This window comes from Agelaius tricolor, unplaced genomic scaffold, assembly GCF_023055355.1.
Source record: "Agelaius tricolor isolate 1412-34295 unplaced genomic scaffold, bAgeTri1.0.p SCAF_7, whole genome shotgun sequence".
NCBI lineage: Eukaryota > Metazoa > Chordata > Aves > Passeriformes > Icteridae > Agelaius > Agelaius tricolor.
Window position 1 is genome coordinate 23,665,713 of NW_027269267.1, and position 21,841 is coordinate 23,687,553.

Below are 21,841 nucleotides of genomic sequence, written 5' to 3' on the forward strand. Positions count from 1 at the left end.
AATAGGATAAATGCTGTGAATTTACAGCACAAATGTTAAAATTTCACCTATCTTGCTAAAACTAGCTACAAACATAACAAATATTGAAGACTTATAGAGACTAGTGAGTGCATCTGCAAAAAAAAAAAAAAAAAGCCACCAAATTAATTTGGTTTTTTGCCACAGAATTCATAAAAAACCCAATAATGATTCTAGGCATCAATCAAAACCTTGCTGATGAGCTTTAAAACACAAAGAACAGTGACTTCTGATTCCGTGTTACAAAGGATCCATTTTTTTAAAATCTCAAAGCATTTTAAGAAGGCTTTTAGTCCAGCAGTCAGTTACCAAAAAGACAATATGCTAGAATACTAAGCCCTTGGAATCTTCTTTGTAGAATGGGAAGGTTGTATATGATTTTTCAAAGGTGAGAAGAGTAAATGTAGTTATAAGCCTATAGATAAGTACACGCATTTTTCATGAGTTTTAGTTTTTACTGTATTTTCAGCATCAGACTGAAGAAAGCTGGGGTGTATGGATGGAAAATTCATATTCACATTAGGAAGCGCCATGAGAGATATTTGATTCTCATGAGAACATGCATTGTGGACCTACTTTTATGCAAAGAAAAGAGAAAACGAAAAAAAAAACCTCATTCCACAGAATAATACATGGTTTTCCCAAGAGCCCTGTATCAGAGTGCTATATCCATGCAAGATTGAATTAATTCTGCATTTCAGGTTTGAAGAAAGTTATTTTTCCATACTTTTACACAGACATTGAAATTATTTGTTCTCACATAGTTATGTGTACTTGTATTTCTCAGCCCTAGAGCAACTCAGCCACCTTGCCAAGACCATTCTAAGGTTTACTGCCATGTGCATTTTAATGAAAAGCTGCCAACTGCTATTCCTTTAGTCCAGAGTTTTTCCAACTGGAAAGCAATGATGTCTTTTTTTTCTCCTTTCCCATTCTTGCCTTATTTATTCCCTGTGTGGGAAGGCAATGAGGTTGGGTGGGTTGAGGAAAAGGGCTACATGGGAATGGAACACTTTTATTTGTGGTTTCCTCTTTAACTTTGGAAGACCATTATGAAACACAGTAGTTTGAAGAATTGCTATATGAGATGGTTCAAACCTGTTCTGCTGTCACTAGTTAAACCACCAGGGCTGCAGTAAGAGTCACAGCCTGAAGAGACAATGGTGGTGGAAAAAGGGTCTTTGGAGTTAGCAATTGTTGTGAACAGCCAGAAAGGTGACTTGGTTAGAAGGGCAAAACTACTGAGCAGAAGTTGTCTGCTCAAATGTTCACAGAGAAAACACCTGCCAGACTGGGAGCTACCTGTCTAGGCCTGTGAACCAGAAGTATTCTTGAGAAGTGCAGCTGGCATCTTTGAAATGAAGATGGGTACTTGGAGACCACAGACATCCTGAGACATCATCAATTACTGCAAATATAACTGTAATGGAAACTTAGAAGAAAAAAAGCCAAGAAATAGTCTGGAACAAGGTGGAAACATCCTAAAAGAATGAGAACTGGAAGCTGTCATGGGCCGTTCTAATTGCTAGAACAGGAAAACAGTCTGGAAAAGCAAAAGTTGGTCTGAAAAGAGAAATCAACTTAATCTATGTGCTGCTTCAGGCAAACTTAACAGCCAACAACCTGTTGGCTGCTTGCAGTGTTGGTGTCCTATGCACTCTTATATGTCTATGATTCAAAAAATACTTATTTTTTGCCCAGAATGGATCCTCTCTCTTGGAAAAATTCAGTTGTTCTTTCATAGACAGTTGAACTCTCTTCACAAACTTTCTATGATATCTTGGACCCTTGCTGGGAATTCGTGGTTGACTCCAAAGTCTTTGGTGTGAGTCATCTCTGAAGGGAGATTGTGTTACTCTACTGGTGGTCCCCTGTACTCATACTTCTGGGATTAGTTCAATTTGTTCTCCCGTATCTGGGATGGTTGTGTCCTGCCCTCTGGGAATGAGCTATCCTGCTCCTTCAGATGGTTTTGTCTTTTCTGAAATGTGCCAAATTTTCTTGACATTGTATATGTCTCATTACCCACACTTGTATTGTCTATAAGCTTGCTTCACTACAGATAAGTTTGTGGTAACCCATTACAGTACTTGGATGTTGCTTTTATATTGATTGTTGGTATAAAATTGATTGCTTATAGTAACCTATATTACCTCAATAAATATATATTCACTTCATTAACCATAGTTAAACCTGCAAGTGGTAATTTCTGTTAAAATATATTTGCTGTTTGTGAATTGTATGGCATTTTTTGTAATCTGAAATAAAACAGAGAAATTTAGGGGACAAAAGCCCCTGTAGTCTTGTGTAATACAGAATACAGTGAATGCACAGTCACAATCTTGGAATACCCACAGGCTGGGTAACCCTGGGTAACCAATGTCAAGGTTATGACATTGATATGATACAAAGAACAGAGCACTTAGCTCTCTGAAAATCACTATTTTGACCTGTATCAGTCTTGCTCCTTATTGTCTTCATGTTTTTATTCATGGTTTTGAAGACTACAATAATTTTTTTCTCTCCATTAAAATCTGAGATGATATATTCTTAGACCTGATGACTAAGGCTTATGAGGTACTCAACCCTCAGCTCTGCCAATCCCTTATGCTGGTACAAAAATTATGCACAAGAGTGGATTTTATAACAGTTTTGAGTGAACCTCTTTTGCAAAGCTTTTTATTCCCCAGATTAACTCACCATATAGGAAGGTGAGGATAAAAGAAAAGGTAGGAAAAAATTGCTTTAAACACACCTTTTGGTGAAACCTAATCAGCCTCCATGTATCTTAAAATAACACATGTAACTCATGTTATATGAGTTCAAAATACAAAATAAAATAAGACAAAAGAGCATGTAAACCTCAATCATCATCCCGAATAATGGGACAGCAGTACCCTGTAAGTTCTTAACCATAAGAACTTAACCATAAGAACTAAATGTGTTCCACAGACATTTGACACAGCCCAGTGCACTCTGTCATCAAGGAAACTCACACCAAGTGGGAGTAAAGTAGTGAGAGCTGTTTTGGTAGAGTTCAGAGAATATTTTGCTATCATGTGCTGCAAAAAGCAGCTGTAAAGTTCATAAGGTCTGTATTTCCGCTGCTCCTGATTAAAGGAATATCTTAACAGAGCACACATACACAAAACCAACAGGCATTAGATGTCAATTTTAAACAAAACTACTCAGGTTTCAAACTGAAAGCTCGTGAGCCATACATATATTCAGAATAATATGCTATGAAGATTCAGTGTACCACAATTCTGCTAAGTAAACAACAAATCTCACCTGAATTTGTACACAGACAGTTATCAGATAAGTTTAAAATGTTTACTGGCTTTGGTATTTAAAGTAAAACCTTTCATTGGCCACAGAAATTAAGATTCATTCTCATCATATTGAACATCAACAGAGATGCAATGAAAACCTAAACAGCAGTTCTTAATAATAGATCTGGTAAACAAAGAAAAGAAAGTAGTTTTAGAATTGTAGCCACTTCTTTGTTTATTCTTTTAAGTCCTCAAACAACTGAACTGCAAATGTTTATATTTTTTCATTACACACTTGAAGGAAAACTCACAATCAATTTATTAAAATTAACAGTTGCCTACGCAAGCATTGCTTTTCAAAGTATTCTTCAGAATTAGCAATAAATTTTCCATTATTAATTGCCTTGCAACTCATTTTTCAAAGCCTTTGAGCAAGGTGTTTTGTTACCGTGGTTATTCTGGCATTAATATTTGGTATAATGCAACAGTTGTCATGTTTATATTATTTATTTCAGCATGTTAATATACTGATTTAATCCTCAGCCAATTCAAAAGGAAAACTAAAGTCAGTATTATAAATGCTATCCTTAAGTAATATTCAATTCTGGACAAGTAGAGATGATACCACTTCCATAGATTTCATGAATGTGAGGTTGAATTATAATTAAGTCTCTGAATGAAATGAATAGTTGTTTTCCTCTGTACTTTCATAATATAATGTAGAACTTGCAAAAATATGGCTGTAATAAAGTTAAGTGTGAGTTTTTATCCTGAAAAGTAGAAAAACTAACAAGACAAAGTAAATACAGACATAGCTAATATTTTTTCTCCCAAATGAAATCATATACATAATTATAAAATATAATAATGTGTACTGCAGTGCCTGAGGTGCCCTGGTACACTGGTCATAGTAATGTTAAAAGCATGCTCTTTACAGCTCTGAAACCTTTCAGCTGTGCTGCTGTAGCAGTGCTTTACTGAGCCTCTCTGGTCTTATTTTCCTTCTGTTTCCATACTGTTGGTCTCATGGGCTTGCAGCTGCACCTGCGTTGGTATGGTGGGTTATTGTGGGAAGTGGCTATGGCTGGTATGGCAATAACTCCTCTTTACATGCCTATTCTTTCCTATTGCTTGACAGATTTTAGGTATTTAAAGGGTTTTTTTCCAGTTTTCTCCAATATAGAAAAAAACAAAAAAGCATAAGGTAAAATAGACAATGGTCTCTTAAATACTTGACTGTCATCATTTAAAAATACTTGTGCACAGAAGCTTTAACAGATAATCAGTATTCAATGATTGCACATGATTGGTATATGTCTATGCTAACATCATCACAAATGGGAACAAATTATAGCATGGCAAAATCATATAGTCCTAGGGGTTAAAGGCAAGGCAAAGAAATCATCATCACAGCTGTCTTGTTCCTCCTCATCATTTCTTTCACTGAAGAGAACCTCCTTTAAAGGATGCTCATCTGGGACCCTGCCAGTGTTCTTCCAAGCCAGCCACTGGTGAGCTTTCATCTTCCCTTGCCCTTGCTTTTGCCCAGTTTTTCTCCTTTTCCTCTCTCTCTACCCCTTTTTTACTCTTCCCTGGAAGTAATTTCCCTATTAGAGTTGCTGTATGCTGTCAGTTGTTGCAGCCACTAATAATTAACTTGACCATGTGGCTGTGGCTATTAAAATCTTAGACTGTTCTTATGACATTCTGATTTTTAAATCAATGGGCTGCTCAAGGAGAGAAAATAGCTTTACCAGACTTCCCTCCATATGACTTTTATTTTAATTTTTCATTATCATCCTGACTTTGTTAAAACCTCTTGGTGACAATTTCTTTGAACATTAATAAATTAGTGTTGAATTAAAGATGACAGAATATTTTTCCCATAGGACACACCAGAATTATAGTCTTCCCTTTGATAGTACTTTAAAGAATCTAACCTAATAAATATTAGTTTCACCTAAAAATTTTTGATAAAGCAAATATTACTATTTGTATATTTTGAGTAAAATCTTTTATGTTTCACTCTTTTTTAAGGTTATTAATAGGCTTAGTCAAAACCCAGGGTTATTTTCCTAGATTAAAAAGGGCAAAAAAGAAAAAAGTGCTGCTCAGTTTTGGTTGTAAACACAATAACTCAAAGATTATATGAGGATAACCTTCATGTGACCATGTGTAGGAATGTTTGGAGAAAGGCCTTAACCATGTTTCAGAGCTGGAATGTTTGATAAAGTGCTATTTCTTACTGTTCATTTCCCTCTGTCTACTGCAGGGCTATGGTATAATGTAGGAAGTCCTGGACCAGTGTTTCCAACAGCACTATTATGTACCCTCAATCATCAAAATAAGTAAGAATAAAATCAGTGCTATCCTGTTAAAGTTTAAAATTTATGTACTTTGGCCTAATAAATAACTACTAGACACATGTAAATAGGTAGTAAGGCAGAATACATATATAATAGAACATGAAAGATGAGAAAGTGATGAGGAGTAAAAAAACATGAATTCACCACAGAGGAGTCATGCTTGACAACTTTTTCTGCTTTCTATGAAAAAAATTACTGGCTTGGTAGATGAAGAAAGAACAGAGGATATTGCCTACCTGGAAATCAGTGAGGCTTTTGACATGATTCCCATAGAGGAGTTGATGATGTAGAGATGCTAAGGTGGGTTGAAAATTGGCTACATGGTTTAGTTAATTGGTACATTTTGTTGGAAGCTAATGACGAGAAGTGTAGGAGGCAATACTGGGTCCAGCCCTGTTTAACATCAACATTAATGATCTGGGTGATGGGACAGAATGCACACCAAACTGTGAGGCGTGGCTGGAATGCCAGAGGGTCATGTTGCCATTCAGTGTGACTTTGACAGATTGCAGAAAGAGGCTGACAGGGAACCAGCCTCTGGCACTGGTACTGGACTTGCACATTCAGCAAATGCTTAATGCAATGCATTGATGCAAGTGCTTGCTATGCATACCAGTAAGAAAAGCAATCAGGCTCTGTCAGATATTTATTAAAATGCCATTTACTGGAAATTACAGGAGAAGGAAAAAAGGGATGACACAGATAATCTTACATTCCTTCAAATGGTGAGAACCCCAAATTTTATAGGATTGAATAGTAGCCCAGTGGTCAGAGCATGGCATTCTGCACAGATCCTTTCTGTGCTGTTTGCCAGCACTGTTATTTTTAGAGGTTCTATCATATTTCCTCATTAGCAAAAACAGCTCTATTCATCATTTCTGTTGTCAAGCAGAGGAGCATTCTATGTAATCATGCTGCTTATCCTCAAGATAAGAAGATACAAGAGGTGGCAGAAAGGTCAGGGGTCAAGAGGGAGCTGCATATGGATTTTCCTTTACAATTAATCAGTGAAGTTCTTCTGGCAGACCACAAATGTGTACAACACAGCACAGACCTGCACTTATTCAGGTCAGCTGTTCTGGGGATCACTGGCTCCTTGATGCACAGGAATGTTTGGGTCAGGATCACTGTGCCCCAGCTTAGCTGGTACATTCTCCCATACTATTGTTAGCACAGTTGACAAAAAATAGACAAACACTGCCAAAGTCAAGTAATAACTTCACACCACAAATTGGTGACACAGAGTAGCAATATGACTATTTTCAGCAGGATGTATCAAAAAGTTGGATAAAAGGCAGATTAGGGTCAAAGGCTGCAGTAACTCTGGGCAACGGATGCTGCATTTGCAACAGTTCTGTTGCTCTAAGAAAAAATTTATTTCCAGATGACTTGTCTTGACTTCAACCCTGAGAAAATAAGCCACAAGGGTTTGAGGAACTATTGTCCTTCTGGACTAGGCACATAAAGTAGTTTCATGCTCATTATCTCAGGCATAATCCTAAAATTTTGTCCATCCGGTAATAATATCTAATTAAAGATTATTCATGAGCTGGAAAAGGGGGAATATTGCATGACCAAATGCTATCAAATTTTCAGGCAGACTTCTTACTTCCTACATTTTAATGTAACAAGGGAGTATGTATTATTAAGAATTTAAATATAGAAGTGTTCAACAGTGGCACAGCATTGATCTGCACATGGTATGAACTACTACAGAGAGCACCTGTTGTGTAAGTGGCACAATTAAACAAAAGAATGAGTGTAAATTATCCTTCCACATCAAGAAAAGAGTGCTGGGGTTAATAAGATGGAAAAAATGTATGAAATCTATCCAAATTAAAGGCATTCTATAATTAGAATCTTTCCTGCTGCATTATTCATTACAATAGAATTAATAGGGAAGAAATGCAGATCTATCTTGACAAAAAAATCATTTTCATTCATTTCTGTATCCATATAAATTATATAACTAATGAATTAGGTAATAATGTGTTACTTATCATAGCAGTCATGATATTACTCCAGTGCCAGGGTTCTGAGGGCATCACCAGTCCTGACTATCCTTATCCAGCTGGGCTTTGGGGCTGTTTGTACCCTACCTACAGCCTATGATCCAATTTCATCTTCCTGGGATTTCCCTCATCCTGTTCACAGCCAGTGTCTGAACAGGAAACTCCTAGTGACTGGGTACTATCCCAAATTCAGCTGCTTGGACTTGTGTCCCCTCTTTCTGCCTCACATGAAAGATTTTAGTGTTCCTACTGCTGCATGTAAAAGAGAATTCTTTAGCACACTTATTTAGCTAAATGAGATCTCTGACTACTTTTGCATCTATTTTCTTTTCTGAATTCCACTCTCATCAGCCATATTATTGCATTGCTGTGCAGCTGGCACGAACACTGTAATGCTGTTCTGCAGTAAATTTAACACTTTTTCTTCCTTCTCAGCATGTCAAATTCAGCATTTCTTTCCCCCATATTTGTTATGGACAGTCATACACATATGGTCTGCACAAGGAGGGAAGGGAAAGGGCACGTGGAGCAGTGGTGGCAAAATTCTGAATCTAAATTCATGGGGATCTCTGAAGCTGTACTAAGGGAGCAGAAAGAGACCTTCTGCATTCCTCCCCAGAGAGTTCATGAAATTCAGAGAAACAGCATGAAGCAAGAGACTGCTTAGTCTGCATTGCCTGCCTAACAGCTAAGAGTCCAGTTTACATTGCTTACAGAAACTGTCATGGTAATTTGCAGGTAGGGATTCTCTAATTTGGATCTTGCAGTTTGGTACCACTGCAGAAGTAAACTATGAAGAAGCAGTTCTGACCTTGAGTAAGATCTGATGTGACTACCTGATCTGGAAACATTTGGGAATGTAGGAGATTGCTCCTCCTACATCTGCTGGGCCATCTGGGTTAGTCTTTTTTTCCTTCCTAGTCTGATTGAAGACCTGGTCTCTCCAGCACCAAGGCTGAATGTGTATTAGTAGTAGACAGCTTGCTCTGTATGCAGCATACACACATGTATACCTGGCTGGCCACACAGAGTGCACAGGTGCACATACAGAGCACTCATGAACACAGGCGGTGCCAGCCCCTCTGGCTGAGCAGGAGAAGGGGCCAGTATGGAGTGTCAATAATGCACCTCCACCCTGCTCAGCTGGAACAGATGTATGAAAAAATAGTCCATATATATGTTCGTGCATGTTTGTTTATATGTACTTTATAGAGCCCTCCAGCAGCTAGGCTTAGGTTTCTGGTATGCCCAGTAGCTGCACCTGCAACCCAGTCTCCCCACTGGATGGCATATGGGGGACATACAAACTCCAATCTCTTTGCTGATAAAGACTGTCTTACCCTGCCACATCTGCAAACACACAAAACCACATGCACCCACAGCCATCAGTGGCTGGGACTCCTCTGATCCCCAACAGCAATCTCCAACTTTGTGATCTTACCTTTAGAGAATTCTTGAAACCAGGACACTTCACCTACTCACCAGCTTACCTGGCTTGCTCTTCACCTCACTCATTCACTCCAGGTATTGCATCACAGGGACAAGTGGCCTTGACCCCTGGAACCACCCTGGTGCCTGTCACTAGGTTTCACTCACTCAGGTCTCTCCAGTTGCTGCCACCATGGACACACAGATCATCTGGACCAATGCTTTGGCTCCACTGGCTGGCACCCAGATCCCTCATAAACACATACACACATGGGCTTAAGAGCCTATTACTGGAAAAATAACTGAAAGTAGATCCTAATGAGAAGACAGGGCAGACTGCAGTGATCTGGTGCAGATGTCTCTAGATTGTACAGAAAAGACCCTACATACATGTGACTGGACCTTTTTATTTCCTTGTCTCTTAATTTGCCCACCATAGTTCCTTCCACAAACCATGTAGATCACTCCATTATGTCACCTTTGTTTCCTCCCACATACATCCCAGAACAACTCATGTAATACCAACATTCTGTTCTCCTGCAACCTATATTGCAGGAGAAGGTTTTGGACCAGGAGATGCTTATTGCCTTTAGTCTAACATCTAAGGGCAATAACCATGTCCTAGTCCAAAAACATGTTGCAGAGGGTCGCTCTCATTATTTTGGAGGGTTTTACACCTGAGCAATGGATCTGCTGGTCTTAGAAAAGTCCTGTGAGGAGTCTGGACCAGATGTTCCTTCTCAGGAGTTTGCAGTTAGGGTTTCTTTGCCTTTCATTCTGCCTGTGTGTTCCCCTGCACTTGTGGGGATGGGACTTTGATGGTCTGGTGGTCCTCCTTTGATAAGCTTGAGAACAGCCAGGAGAGGTTAGTAGTTTATCCCACTGACACTCTTTCTTTTCTACTCAATCTGTGTGGGCAGAAGAGCTGCTTATCACTTCTCCTAACAATATCCCTCACTAGGACTCTAACATTTGAATATGAAATCTTGTTTATTAAACCTGGTTTAATGACATGTACTCTTTATGCTATAGGCTTATTTTAGAAGTACAAGTCCCTGTGTTGACTTTGTGGAGTGCATCTGTAAAGAAATGGCTCAACCACCATCTTTTCAAATCACTTTGTGTCACCTAAGATTCAGAGAGGCATTCTACGTGAGTACAATATGGAACAGTTTTAATTGAGGGATTAATCAGCTATGGATCATTAATTAAATCTTTATTTCTTCAAGACTATTTGAGAGTATTAAGAACTACACTTGGGGAAAATATGTTCTGGAGAATAAATCCTGTCTTCACCTTATTTTATCTTTTGAGTTTTATATATTGCAGAATAAACCTCAAAGACTACAGACACTTTTTTCCCAATACAGTGCTTTGCTTTTGGGGAGGCTTCATTCTGAGTGCAGAATTACTGAATCATTGTAGAATAATGCATTTTTCTATGCTGCCAATAGAGAAAGACTGATAACTTGCCTAGGTTTTTTGAATTGCTCCCTGGAGGTACCTAATTTTCCTTACTGAGTGTAAAGCATCATTACTGCTTGCTATGAGAACTACAATTTTACCAAGTAGGACAGACTCTGCTGCCTAGGAATTGCAATACACCAGTTAGGCACCCATAATACAGTATCTGACTCCAATTCAAAATAAATAGTACCTACCCTGAGCTTTCTGAGCCAGGAAAAAAAAAATCCATTATATTACTACTATTTTATTATTTTACTACTATTTTTTATTTTAAAGTTGAAGCTTTATGATCTTCAAATTCCAGAAATGTTACAATGTTTTCTGATGATGAAATAGCTTCTTCAGAAGTTACATAAATTTCAAGTGTAGTCTTCAATGCATTAAAATTCAATTCCTTCATTGAAGATTTCCATTGATTTGGGTAGGGGCTTGGGGAGACAAATATTAAAAGGAAGGAGTGAGAGAGAAAAAGGAAAGGAGATCATCAGTCCTGGGTCCGGTGTTGATCTGGCCAACAGGATGTCCAGGGTCCTGGGGGTCACCACCCAGGCTTTGTGGGGATGCCTTTTTATGGATAAGATATCCCTGTCCCAGGGTTTAGGTTCTCATTTGCTATGCAAGAGTTAGCATGCGCTGTCCGTTCCTCTAGACCTTTCTGGAAACTGATAGAAGGGCTTTGGGGTTCTTTGGTGCTCTTGTTTCCTCCATTACTGGTCTTGCCTGCTACTCGACTCTTTCCTGATCTTGCAATGTACTTTGTTGTGCTTATTCTCCAGGAGCCAGGACAGGCCATTTGACACTGAAAGTGCTGCCCCACATCCATATGGCCCCCTTCTCCAGCCATATCCTGTTCTTTCCTGCCTGTTTCGATAGCATGTTCTTATGCAGTCCTTGCTTGACTCCATAGCTATTGGTGTTTGAGACACACACATTAGCCCTTTATCTTCTGGGCTTCCACAATTACGCAGCTGGAAGTGAATGTTATTTTATGTCACTAATCTGCAGATTTCTAAACTGCATATCTATTGTTCCTATCGTGATCATAAGTGTTGTGTAAGTGATATACACTTCTAAAAACTTGACAAAAACCTCCCACAAGTGTCTTAGTATCCCTTGGGAAAAGTATTGAGTTAAACCTGAATGAATATAAAATATATATATGATATCCCTCCATAATCTTCATCTCCAAAGAAGAAAACCAATACCAAAGCTGATGCCAAAACCATAATAGATTTTTTGAAGTCTACTCCAGAGAAACTTTCATTTAATCATCTACATTAGCTAGAGTAATTACAATATTCAGTACCTGACACTCCTAGACCTCCAAACAGAATTACCTTGAAGTGTTATTTGTACTGGCATCTTAGTATTCAGAAGATGCTGTGCAATTTCTGCCAAACTCCTGAGATTCGACAGCTGTAATGTCTTTTATCTGTCTTCCACTTTCTTTCAATAACAAAAGTGAGGGTGTATTTTCTTTGAAATGTATAAATGTATCAAAATGGATAACATCTAAGCAACAGGACACCAACACTAATGAAAATCAGTGGCTGTGTGATCAAAATTTGTTAGACATCAATCTGTCATGTACATTACTTGTTGCAGAAAAATATCTCAGGTTAATAATTGTTTCTGATTGTAAGAGTAGGATATTACATTAAACATTGAGGAACATTGAAATATTAAGTTATTGACTATAATTCTGAGGTAACAGGTGCTTTCAATATCAATGTTTACAGGAGACAAATAGGTATCTATGTTTGAAGTGCAGACACAAAAACATTAATTTAATCATGGTCTTTTTCACTAGTGAAACTCTAACTGTTCAGTTGTTTCTAACTGAACCATTACAATATTTAAACTGATAAGCCTTTTTTGTTGTGCCTATTTCCAGATAGAGTGCTGTAATGAGCATTTTCAGGGTTTGCTGTGTCTTAGAGGAATACCTGGAGAGTTGGTTCACTCACTACACTAAAATGGCTAATGGGGGATGGCAGATAGGACAGCAGTCAGTCTTATCTCCTCAAAATCTCTGCTGTTTTAGCTGAGATAAATCACACTGTTCACTTTGCAATTCCCACTATTAACATTCTCTTTCCCCTGTGCCTTCACCCCATTCTGTAGCTCAGTCCACATTTTATGAGGGAATTAAGCATTCTTCCACAACTTTCTTAGAGACTTCTAAGGTTTAGTCATAATATACTATTTAATGATTGATCGTAGGATGACAAATTAATTATGTGATATTGTAGGAGCAATTTTTTTTCAGATGTTCAGAAGAGACTTAGATGACATAATTTCCTTTGTGGTTAGCTCACAAACTATTCTGCACTACCATCCTATATTACATTGGGATTGCAATAGGGAGTGACAGGCTAGGAACGAAATCTGTTCCTCTCTCAAGAATATATGCAGATTTTCAAACCAGAGATTAGGCTTGGATTTAGGCCATCCTTCTTGGGTAATGGAATGAGTCAGAAGCATTGATGAGAATGACACTGGGAATTTGCCAGTACCTATCTGACACACATTTGCATAAATTTTTATGTGCTTTAAATGAGAGCTATATGATCAATTGCTTTCAATTGTGCAATGTTTTCAGACTTTCTTTTCATTGTCCACGTTACCTGGGGATGATGTGTCAGGGGTGAGTAGAAAACAAAAATAAATTATGGCAACGGCATATGAGTCTTTAGACACTGAAGTGTTATTTACTTGTCTTGCTAGCTTTATAGATGTCTGACATCACTCGTTTTGATTACTATATGGTCACATCTTCAGGAATTATATTTTTATTGCTCAGCATTTCTGAAAACAAACATCAAAGCACAGTGAAAAAATAGTTGTTCTAAATATAAATCTGGACAGCTGTCATTAAAATAAATACTAATTACATTCAATAAGTTTTAAAGTAAATTATTTTTTTATTTTCTGACAGGTCCAAAATATTATGAGAAGGGAAATATATATCCTAGAGGAAAACATTTGAGAACCAGATTATTTTGTCTCTATTCCTATTTCTGTAAGGTCTTTGGACTGTACAAAAACTGAATACCTGAAGTAGATTTCAGATATTTCTGATATTATGAGGTTTAAGATTCCAGTTTAAACTTCATGCACATTTGAATTAATAATAGATTGCATTTGAATGTTTACATTGGTTTCCAGGATAGTACAATATCCATGAGCAAATTTTAGATATAGATTTTAATCATCTTACCATTATAACCCTTGTCTTTTAAGGTTCATAATTGTGACCTTACAGTACCTGAAGGGAGACAACATGAAAGGTGGAAAAACTTTTTTTTACTAGAGCATGCAGTAATAGGATAAAGAGGAAGGGCTTCAAACTGAAAGATACCTATAGATTAGACATCAGGAAGAAATTCTTTATGGTGAGGGTAATGAGACATGGGATGTGTGTGGCCCATTCCTGCAAGTGTTCAAGGCCAGGCTGGATGAGGCTTGAAGCAACCTGGTCTAGTGGGAGGGGTACCTGGGCACAGCCCAGGGGTTGGAACTAAAATGATTGTTAAGGGCCCTTCCAACCCAAAGTATTCTATGATTATATATTACTTCCTCAAGTGAGTTCAGTGGCTAAAACTTAAGATTTTGTAGGGACATCGTACCATATATCTCAAAGTACTGTTCTTGCCCACTCGTTTGAGCATCAATGTTCTTTGAAAAAGTTAAAAATGTGGGAGAAAAAAATAGGTCTATTTGAAACAGGAAAGGAAAATATCCAGAGTTCTGTTCTTAATCCATAATCAGTATAATCAAACATATTGTTTGATTGGTGTCACACTCTTTGAATTGCCTACTTTAGGTTGCCTCCCATACAAATAATTTCTGACAATAAGATATTATCATTGCTGAAAGTTTTTATTATTTCTTAGGTGGTTTCAATAAATGTCATAAATTTCATTTTAATGAAAAGTGACTTTCTTAAACTTGTTGAATACCCTGAATGATCAGTAGAAATTATTTTCCACTTTCCAGCTCCATAGTTATGGACCATTGTGGTTCCTTCAACAGGGACTACCTCAATAACTAGTTGTGTATAATTACCACAGTCACCATGTTATATGACAAGAACAAAACTTTTTACACTGCAGGAATTTAACAACCTCCAGTTTATATCAACCTCCAAGTACTTTTCTGTTTTAAAACTTTGTTTTATTTACTAGGAAAAAAACCCAAAAAAACAAACAAACAAAAAAAACCCAACAAAACAAAAAGAAGCAGAAAGTAAAGAAAAAAAAGAAAAATATTTTTAACAAAACACTAAAAAAATCTATCCCATTAGTTACTTTGGGTTTTCACTGTTACAAGTTGAGACCTTTCAGTATTTGAAGGGAGTCTATAAGAAAGATGAGAACAGATGTTTTAGTGCAGGTAATGGTTTTAAAATAGAGGAGAGTCTTGGTTTAGACTAGGTATAAGGAAGAATTTTCTTACAGAGGATAGTGAAACACTGGCACAGGTTGCCCAGAGACAAGGATGCCTTCATCCCCAGAAACATTCAAAATCAAGGTGAATGTAGCTCTGTGCAACCTGATTGAAATGAAGTGTGTCCCTGTTCTTTGTGGGAAAGTTAGACTAGCTGACCTTTGAATGTGTCTTCCAACCCAAACTTTCTGTGAGTCTGTGAATCTATGAACTTTCAGAAGTGATATTGTCTAAAAAATTTCTGAGAATCTGACTGTTTTATATAAATTTGTGGAGCGAACAAACCAACAAAACACAAAAACCCAAACATATGCTAAAAAATAAAAAGGAAAGCCAAAACTGAATTGCCAATTTAGAATTTTGAAAAAAATTACTCTGCTTTCTGGTATCTGCAGCTGAAGAGAAGAATAAAGTATGTCTCAATGTCACATGTTCTAACATTATGTATTGGTCTGTAAGTATGAGAAAACGCTACATAAGTAAACAATGAACAACAATAAATCATAAGTAAGATAATTGTTACTTCAGTGTAAGAAATGTGTTTTTGGAAGCCACTTGACTTTGCAAGTAATCTGTGTTCTATAATGTATTAATGATAATGTGTTCAGAATTAGCAAAGAACAACTTTGCAGGTCATGTCAAACTACATCAAATTGTTTGCTATGAGCTAAATGAATGACAATAAAAGCTTTAGAATGTTTAATGCTTGAGCAGCTTTTCATCTAGTTTGTTTCTTACTTTTCCATCTGGCGGAATGACAGTGTAGCTCATTAGCTTCTTCTTCGTCACCTTTGACTAGTGAAGTGAGAGTGAGCTATTTAATAAAGGTCAAAAAACTAGGACCTATGGACATTAGAACAAAATTTAAATTTAATTTAAAAACTCACAAAATTATTCTAAAGTGAGCTTTTCATTGGGAAAAGTGAGAAGAGAAAGGAAAAATAAATGCTTAATTAGCAACACTTAAAAGTCCCATAATTTATTACTTTCTTCAACAAGTAGCACTGGAGTAGTTGGTTTTAGGAGAGACCATACTACTAGTAATTTATTTAAAGGAATGGAAAGTGGGCTGGGCAAACTGCACCTCACCTAATGATATGCTAATTAGATTATCACAGTCCATTCTAAAATAGTCAAGTCCCTGTACCTGCACTATGCAGAGGATACTATAATTTGTCTGATGGAGTATTAAGCTTTGCCTAAACAGAAGTACTGAACATTTCTAGGTGTTATAACATAAACCGGATGCTAATCATTATTCTATTATTCTACAATAATACTTACTGCAACTTATACAGGAACTTTAGACTAGACGGACAAGATTTGTCTGCATTTATTTAGCAAGTTAAATAAAATCTTAGGCACTAAATTTGAACTGGCAATTTCAGCTTATTTTTTGCCATTGTTCTTCCACAAGTTTTGGAAAATAAAAGCATCTTTTCCCTCATGATAAAATTTTGATGGCCATAGTAAAATAAAGAAGGAGGCAGTTAGTGTGTGCACAGCAAGAATAGTGAAAGATTTCATGAACATCAACTGTTGCATCATTTATCCAGTAATTTTCTACCTGACATCTTCCAGCATGTCTTGTATCAGAAGGACAAAACACAGGATTGTTTTCAGATCCCAAAAGAAAAAGCATGGCAGCAAATACTATAATAGAATTGGTTTTTTTAACAAGATATAGAAAAGAAAGTAATAGAAATAATGGGTATATCTGCTATCCCTTTCGATGTTTTCATGTAGCACCAGATGGACCTCAGGTAGACAGCCAGAGCATGATGCACAGAGCCCATCCATGGGAATTGTCATTTTCCCTATGCAATGGTGTAACAAACAAAACCACACAGTTTCTTTTGACAGAAAAGAACATTATCTCTTAATGTCCACTACAGCAATCTTAGCTACACATATCTACAACCCATATTTTATAACAGTGAGTGTTTCAGCACAATCTCTTGTGCTCTGATATATATAGGGTTATACTGTGGTGACTCATGATAACATGTGGGTTTCTCAAGCTCTGAATACAAAATCTAATATAACTATTGTGGCTTGCTGCACATCTCTACCTCCTTAAGTCTTCTGCAAGGGTCCTAATAGTAGTAGACAGAAACTTTTTCCCAAGCCTGAAGTGCATGTTTTTATTTGAAAGCAAGTTTGGGTTGATGATTCATACAGAGTGTTTGGAACTTCTGTGAAAAGCCCAGAATTGTAAACTATAGGATTGCAATGACTTCTTTAGAAATATTCCCATTATTATTCATGTTTATACCACTGGCCTTATTCCAGGAACTGAAAAACATCTCAGGTTATTTGGGAAGATACTTCCATTATAAGAAAGAAAGTCAGCTTACCAATGGAAAGCCACACTTCTCAATTCTACTTCTTCCTTATGCTGTGAATACAAGTACTACAAGGCAGAGGACGCAAAATAATTTTGGTGTTAGGGTTCAGAACAAAAGATATCTGCTCATAACCTGTAGAGAAATTATCTATGAAAGTTTATTTTGTTTGCTTCTTTGTCTGGAAAGCTGTAATGCTTCTTAGCTTATCTTGATGAATAATGTTTTATGGAGGTTAAGACTTGAAATTCATGAAATAGGATGTTGTCATTGCTAACTGATGATTGCCATGTGAAACAAAAACCAAAACAACCTATTTATGTTTCCTGTCTTCATAAAAATCTGTAAAGTCATAGAAGAGATTTTCTTGGTTCTCACTGACTGTGACATTTCCCATTAACTGAGCATACAGATACAGCTGGACTTTTGTTGACAGATAAAAGCCTAAAAACGTTATGACTTGACAGAAGAGCTAATAGATCATCTGCTCCTGCTCTGTCTACACATTAAATCCTTGCCTACTGTAGATCCTTTTCCAGAATTTTTTTTTCAAGTACCTGTGTAGTATCATCCTTTTCTCTCCTCAAGTAAAACACTGCAAAAAGCTTTAAAAATGTTCACAGATGACAGAGGATATCAGAAGGCTAGAGAGACTAGTGATAAAAGAAAATGAACCAGCCAGGAAACAGGGACTGCACACAGCATTTGTAATACAGGGTCAGCTAGCTTCCAGGGTTATATAGACCATTTTCAGGGAGAGAACTTTGCAAGGAATTGCTCATGATATATGCTGAGACATCTTCAAGGATATTAAACTTCAAAATAATGAGATCAATGACTCTCAAACTGCAGAATATGCTTGTTTGAGAAACGAGGAGATTGCATCCCAGACAAGTAGTTCCAAGAGTTGTTTAAGTAGCTGGTATAGAGCAGGCATTGAGAACTGACAAAATACTATGGGAATTATTAGAAGATGGTTTTGGAGTACGTATTTTAAATAATACATCTGTTTTGTATAGTGCTTGTGAATGATGAATGGTCTCTAAAAAGTGATAACAGTGGCTTAAGGAATACAACTTTAATAACCATAGTGAGAATATGATAATTTTACAGTGATTTTTTCTTATGAAATATTATCCATAAAGTCCTGTGTAAATGTGGGGAATCACATGATGGAACTAAGTCATAAACAGTTTACTTATGGTATAGACTAGAATATTTCAGTTGGAAAAGAACTATAATAATCATCTAGTCCAACGGCCTGACCAATTCAGGGCTGACCAACAGTTTAAACATGCTGTTAAGGACATTGTCCAAATAATTCTTAAACATTGACAGGTTTGAACATTGACCATCTCTCTAGGAAGTCTGTTTCAGGGTTTATCCACTCTATGGGTAGAAAAATGGTTCCAGTCTAAACCTCTTCTGACACAGGTTTGAACCATTCCCATTAACTTAATCCAGGACCAGGTGGCTCAAGTTCTCCTGGTATTATAAAGACTGGAAAAAAAAAAAAAACAAACAAAACAAACCAAACCCGCATTGAAGGTCTCTACATTTTCTCCATGCATATTTGTTATATGACCATCTTCAACAAGTATTGGTCCAATGTTTTCTCTAGACCCCTTCTCGACATTAACAAACTTAAAAAAGCTCTTCTTGTTATTCCACCCAACATTGGCCATGGCTCTGTAACTTCCTGTGAAGCCTGATCTGACTTTCAGAAATGATGGCAGAAGGACTGACATTAAATCAGAAGTTTTTTAATAAGTATGTGAATATGTAGAAGCAAAGGCTTAATTAGTAGTATGCAACCAATACTACACTGCAATAAAGGGAAAAATCAATGTTGTTTGAGAAATTTACTCTGGAGAAGTAAAACAAATGAGTATGTTCATATTAAGGTTCATCTGGTAAAGGAGATGTGATTTTTCTTCTGAGAAAATATTTAAAAATGCATCAATGCAATTATTTCTGTGTGGGAATAATTATAACTATCTCTTAATGGATATACTGACACAGTATTAAAATGCACATATAATAGTTAAAATCATCCTTTCCAACGATGAAAAGTATAGGCAAAAGCACATAGTCATAGGGAGATAATAGATAAGAAGATTATGATTCATATGAACATGAAATGTCACTGTAATTGCATATTGCATGATGCTGAAAGATAATTAGTCCAGTGAGAAATTTTAATATGAATTAAATGTGCTGAAAGTACTTTACCTCAAAAGTAGAGAATGAAGACTGGATGCTTTTTGCCCAAATCCCATTAATCTTCTGAAGATCGGTGGATATGCACCTCTATCTTTCAAAAGCTCCTCTAAGAAACTCAGTCTAAATGTGTTAGGGTTTTAAGCAAAGGTAAAAGAGAAACATAATTATAATCTGACACCCAGAACAGAGAATAAATGATTAACATACACAAGTATAAAGAACTATTAGAAGATAAATTGAAGGAAAAAAATATTTAATCTGAATAACAAATGCTATTTCCAGATAGTGCTTGCTGATATGTATGAGATAAGGAAGACTTTTAATCCTTCACTTTACTAAAAATACAATTCCAGCAGGAAAAAAATCCTGCTGTAGCAATAAAATTTTTAAATACTGTAATAGGTTTTTCCTACCTCTAACTTTTCTAACAATTTTGTGACTAAATACTATGTTAGGGATACCATTTTAGTTGTATTCATATGGCAGTTACTCTGATAGAAAACTGAATTAAATTATTCATTCCTCCCCATAGTAGACAGGTTGGAACTAGAGGATCTTTAAGTCCCATCCAATTCAAGGCAACTCAAACTCTGTGATTCCATGATTTCTGTGATTTATAACTGTACAAATGGACTAGTATCTTGTTGCATCTTAGCAGGACACTCTGCCTAAGCAGTCCAAACTGTATCTTGTTTCCAAGTTACCAATGATGGCTTGAGCAAGGAGGGTCTGCTGACCAGTGATAACATGGCAAAAAATGATTGCCTGTTTTAGTGTTGAAGAATGGTACAACCAGTTTGACCAAAGTATCAGACCCACCTACAGGATGTGCAAGGCAGATCTCCCAGGCTGAGGCTGGAACCAGAAGGGATGTGCAGTCCCTGATATGAAGTGAGAGTTGGAGATGTTGAGCAGAAATAGCCATAGCTGATAATTTTTTCAGCAGCAGAGCATATTTTACTGTATAAGCCTCAAAACACATAATCCTGAAATGTATATGCCTGCCCTTCAATCACTATACTAAAAACACCAGTTTCGTGATGAGGACTTCCAGCATATCTCTCAAATGAGCGTGAAAATAATTCCCTTGAGTGGGGACAGTCCTCAAGGTTACTTCTCAAGGCCAAGCAAAAGAGTTTTATCCACAGTTGTTCACCTAGGTGAGTAATATCAATCACTATTTATTAATTGTTTTGCTAGCTTTAATATAATTGCTAGCAGTTACAACTATCCATGCTGTTTAGTAAATAATTCTTAAAAAGGTCTTCCATCTAAATATTGTCACTATGATAATGAATTTAAATAAATAACTAATTGTATTTATATATTATATTTGATTTTTCATCCTTAATCCTCTGGGACAAAGTTGTTTAAAGGTTCAATTGCACAAAATAAACTTTTAAACATAAACCACTAAGTCTGGAGCTGAGATTGGATCCAGCCACACTTAGACACCTCTCTGAGAAGCAGTTTGGAAAGCAAGGGATGTTTTTCTTCACCTTGTGACTCATTTGGAGGGTTTCTCTAATAAATTTGTCTGAAGCTCCCATTCTGTCCATGAGAGCACCTACAGTCACAATATTATTAACTGAAGGGCATCCCTATTCTAATATTGTTTTATACAAAGATTAAAGAATATATTTTATTACTGTTATTCTTATGGTCAGAGTTTCTGCTGGTTTTGAAGTTAAAATTTATGATTTTCATCATATATTCTGATTATTTGCATGCTTAAAGCCAAGGTATAAACTTTCTGTCCCAGCTTCTAAGCATCGCTGCATTTTTATGCACAAAAGTTTGATGAACATCCATCAACTGCAGAAAGAGAGAAATATAAAGGACAGACTATTTTAACTGCCACAGAAATCAAGTTTGAAGTGTTGAAGTAGGGAAATTCAGACTTTTTAGCTCAATTCATAGCTTCACTCTTCTCCGTTTAGAAGAACTATGAATCTCAAGGAATGTAAGAGAGCTGTCTTTGTACTCTTCTTGATCCACTGTGTGTGTCAGTATGGGCATTCTTTCCTTTTCTGTAGGAATAGATCAATGGACTGAAAAATGTGATTGCCGTAAGAATGTCTGCTACCATTGTTGGTAGTAAATGTAGTAATTTGGACAGTTGTACTTGTTGAAACTTGGACAGCAATTTGTTAACACGAATTTGAAGTCTTTGACTATGCTTATATCCTGAAAAAAGCCTTTAGTTTATCAGAGGAATTGTCAAAAAAAGAATCATTTGGATAGAGATTTTCCATATCCTT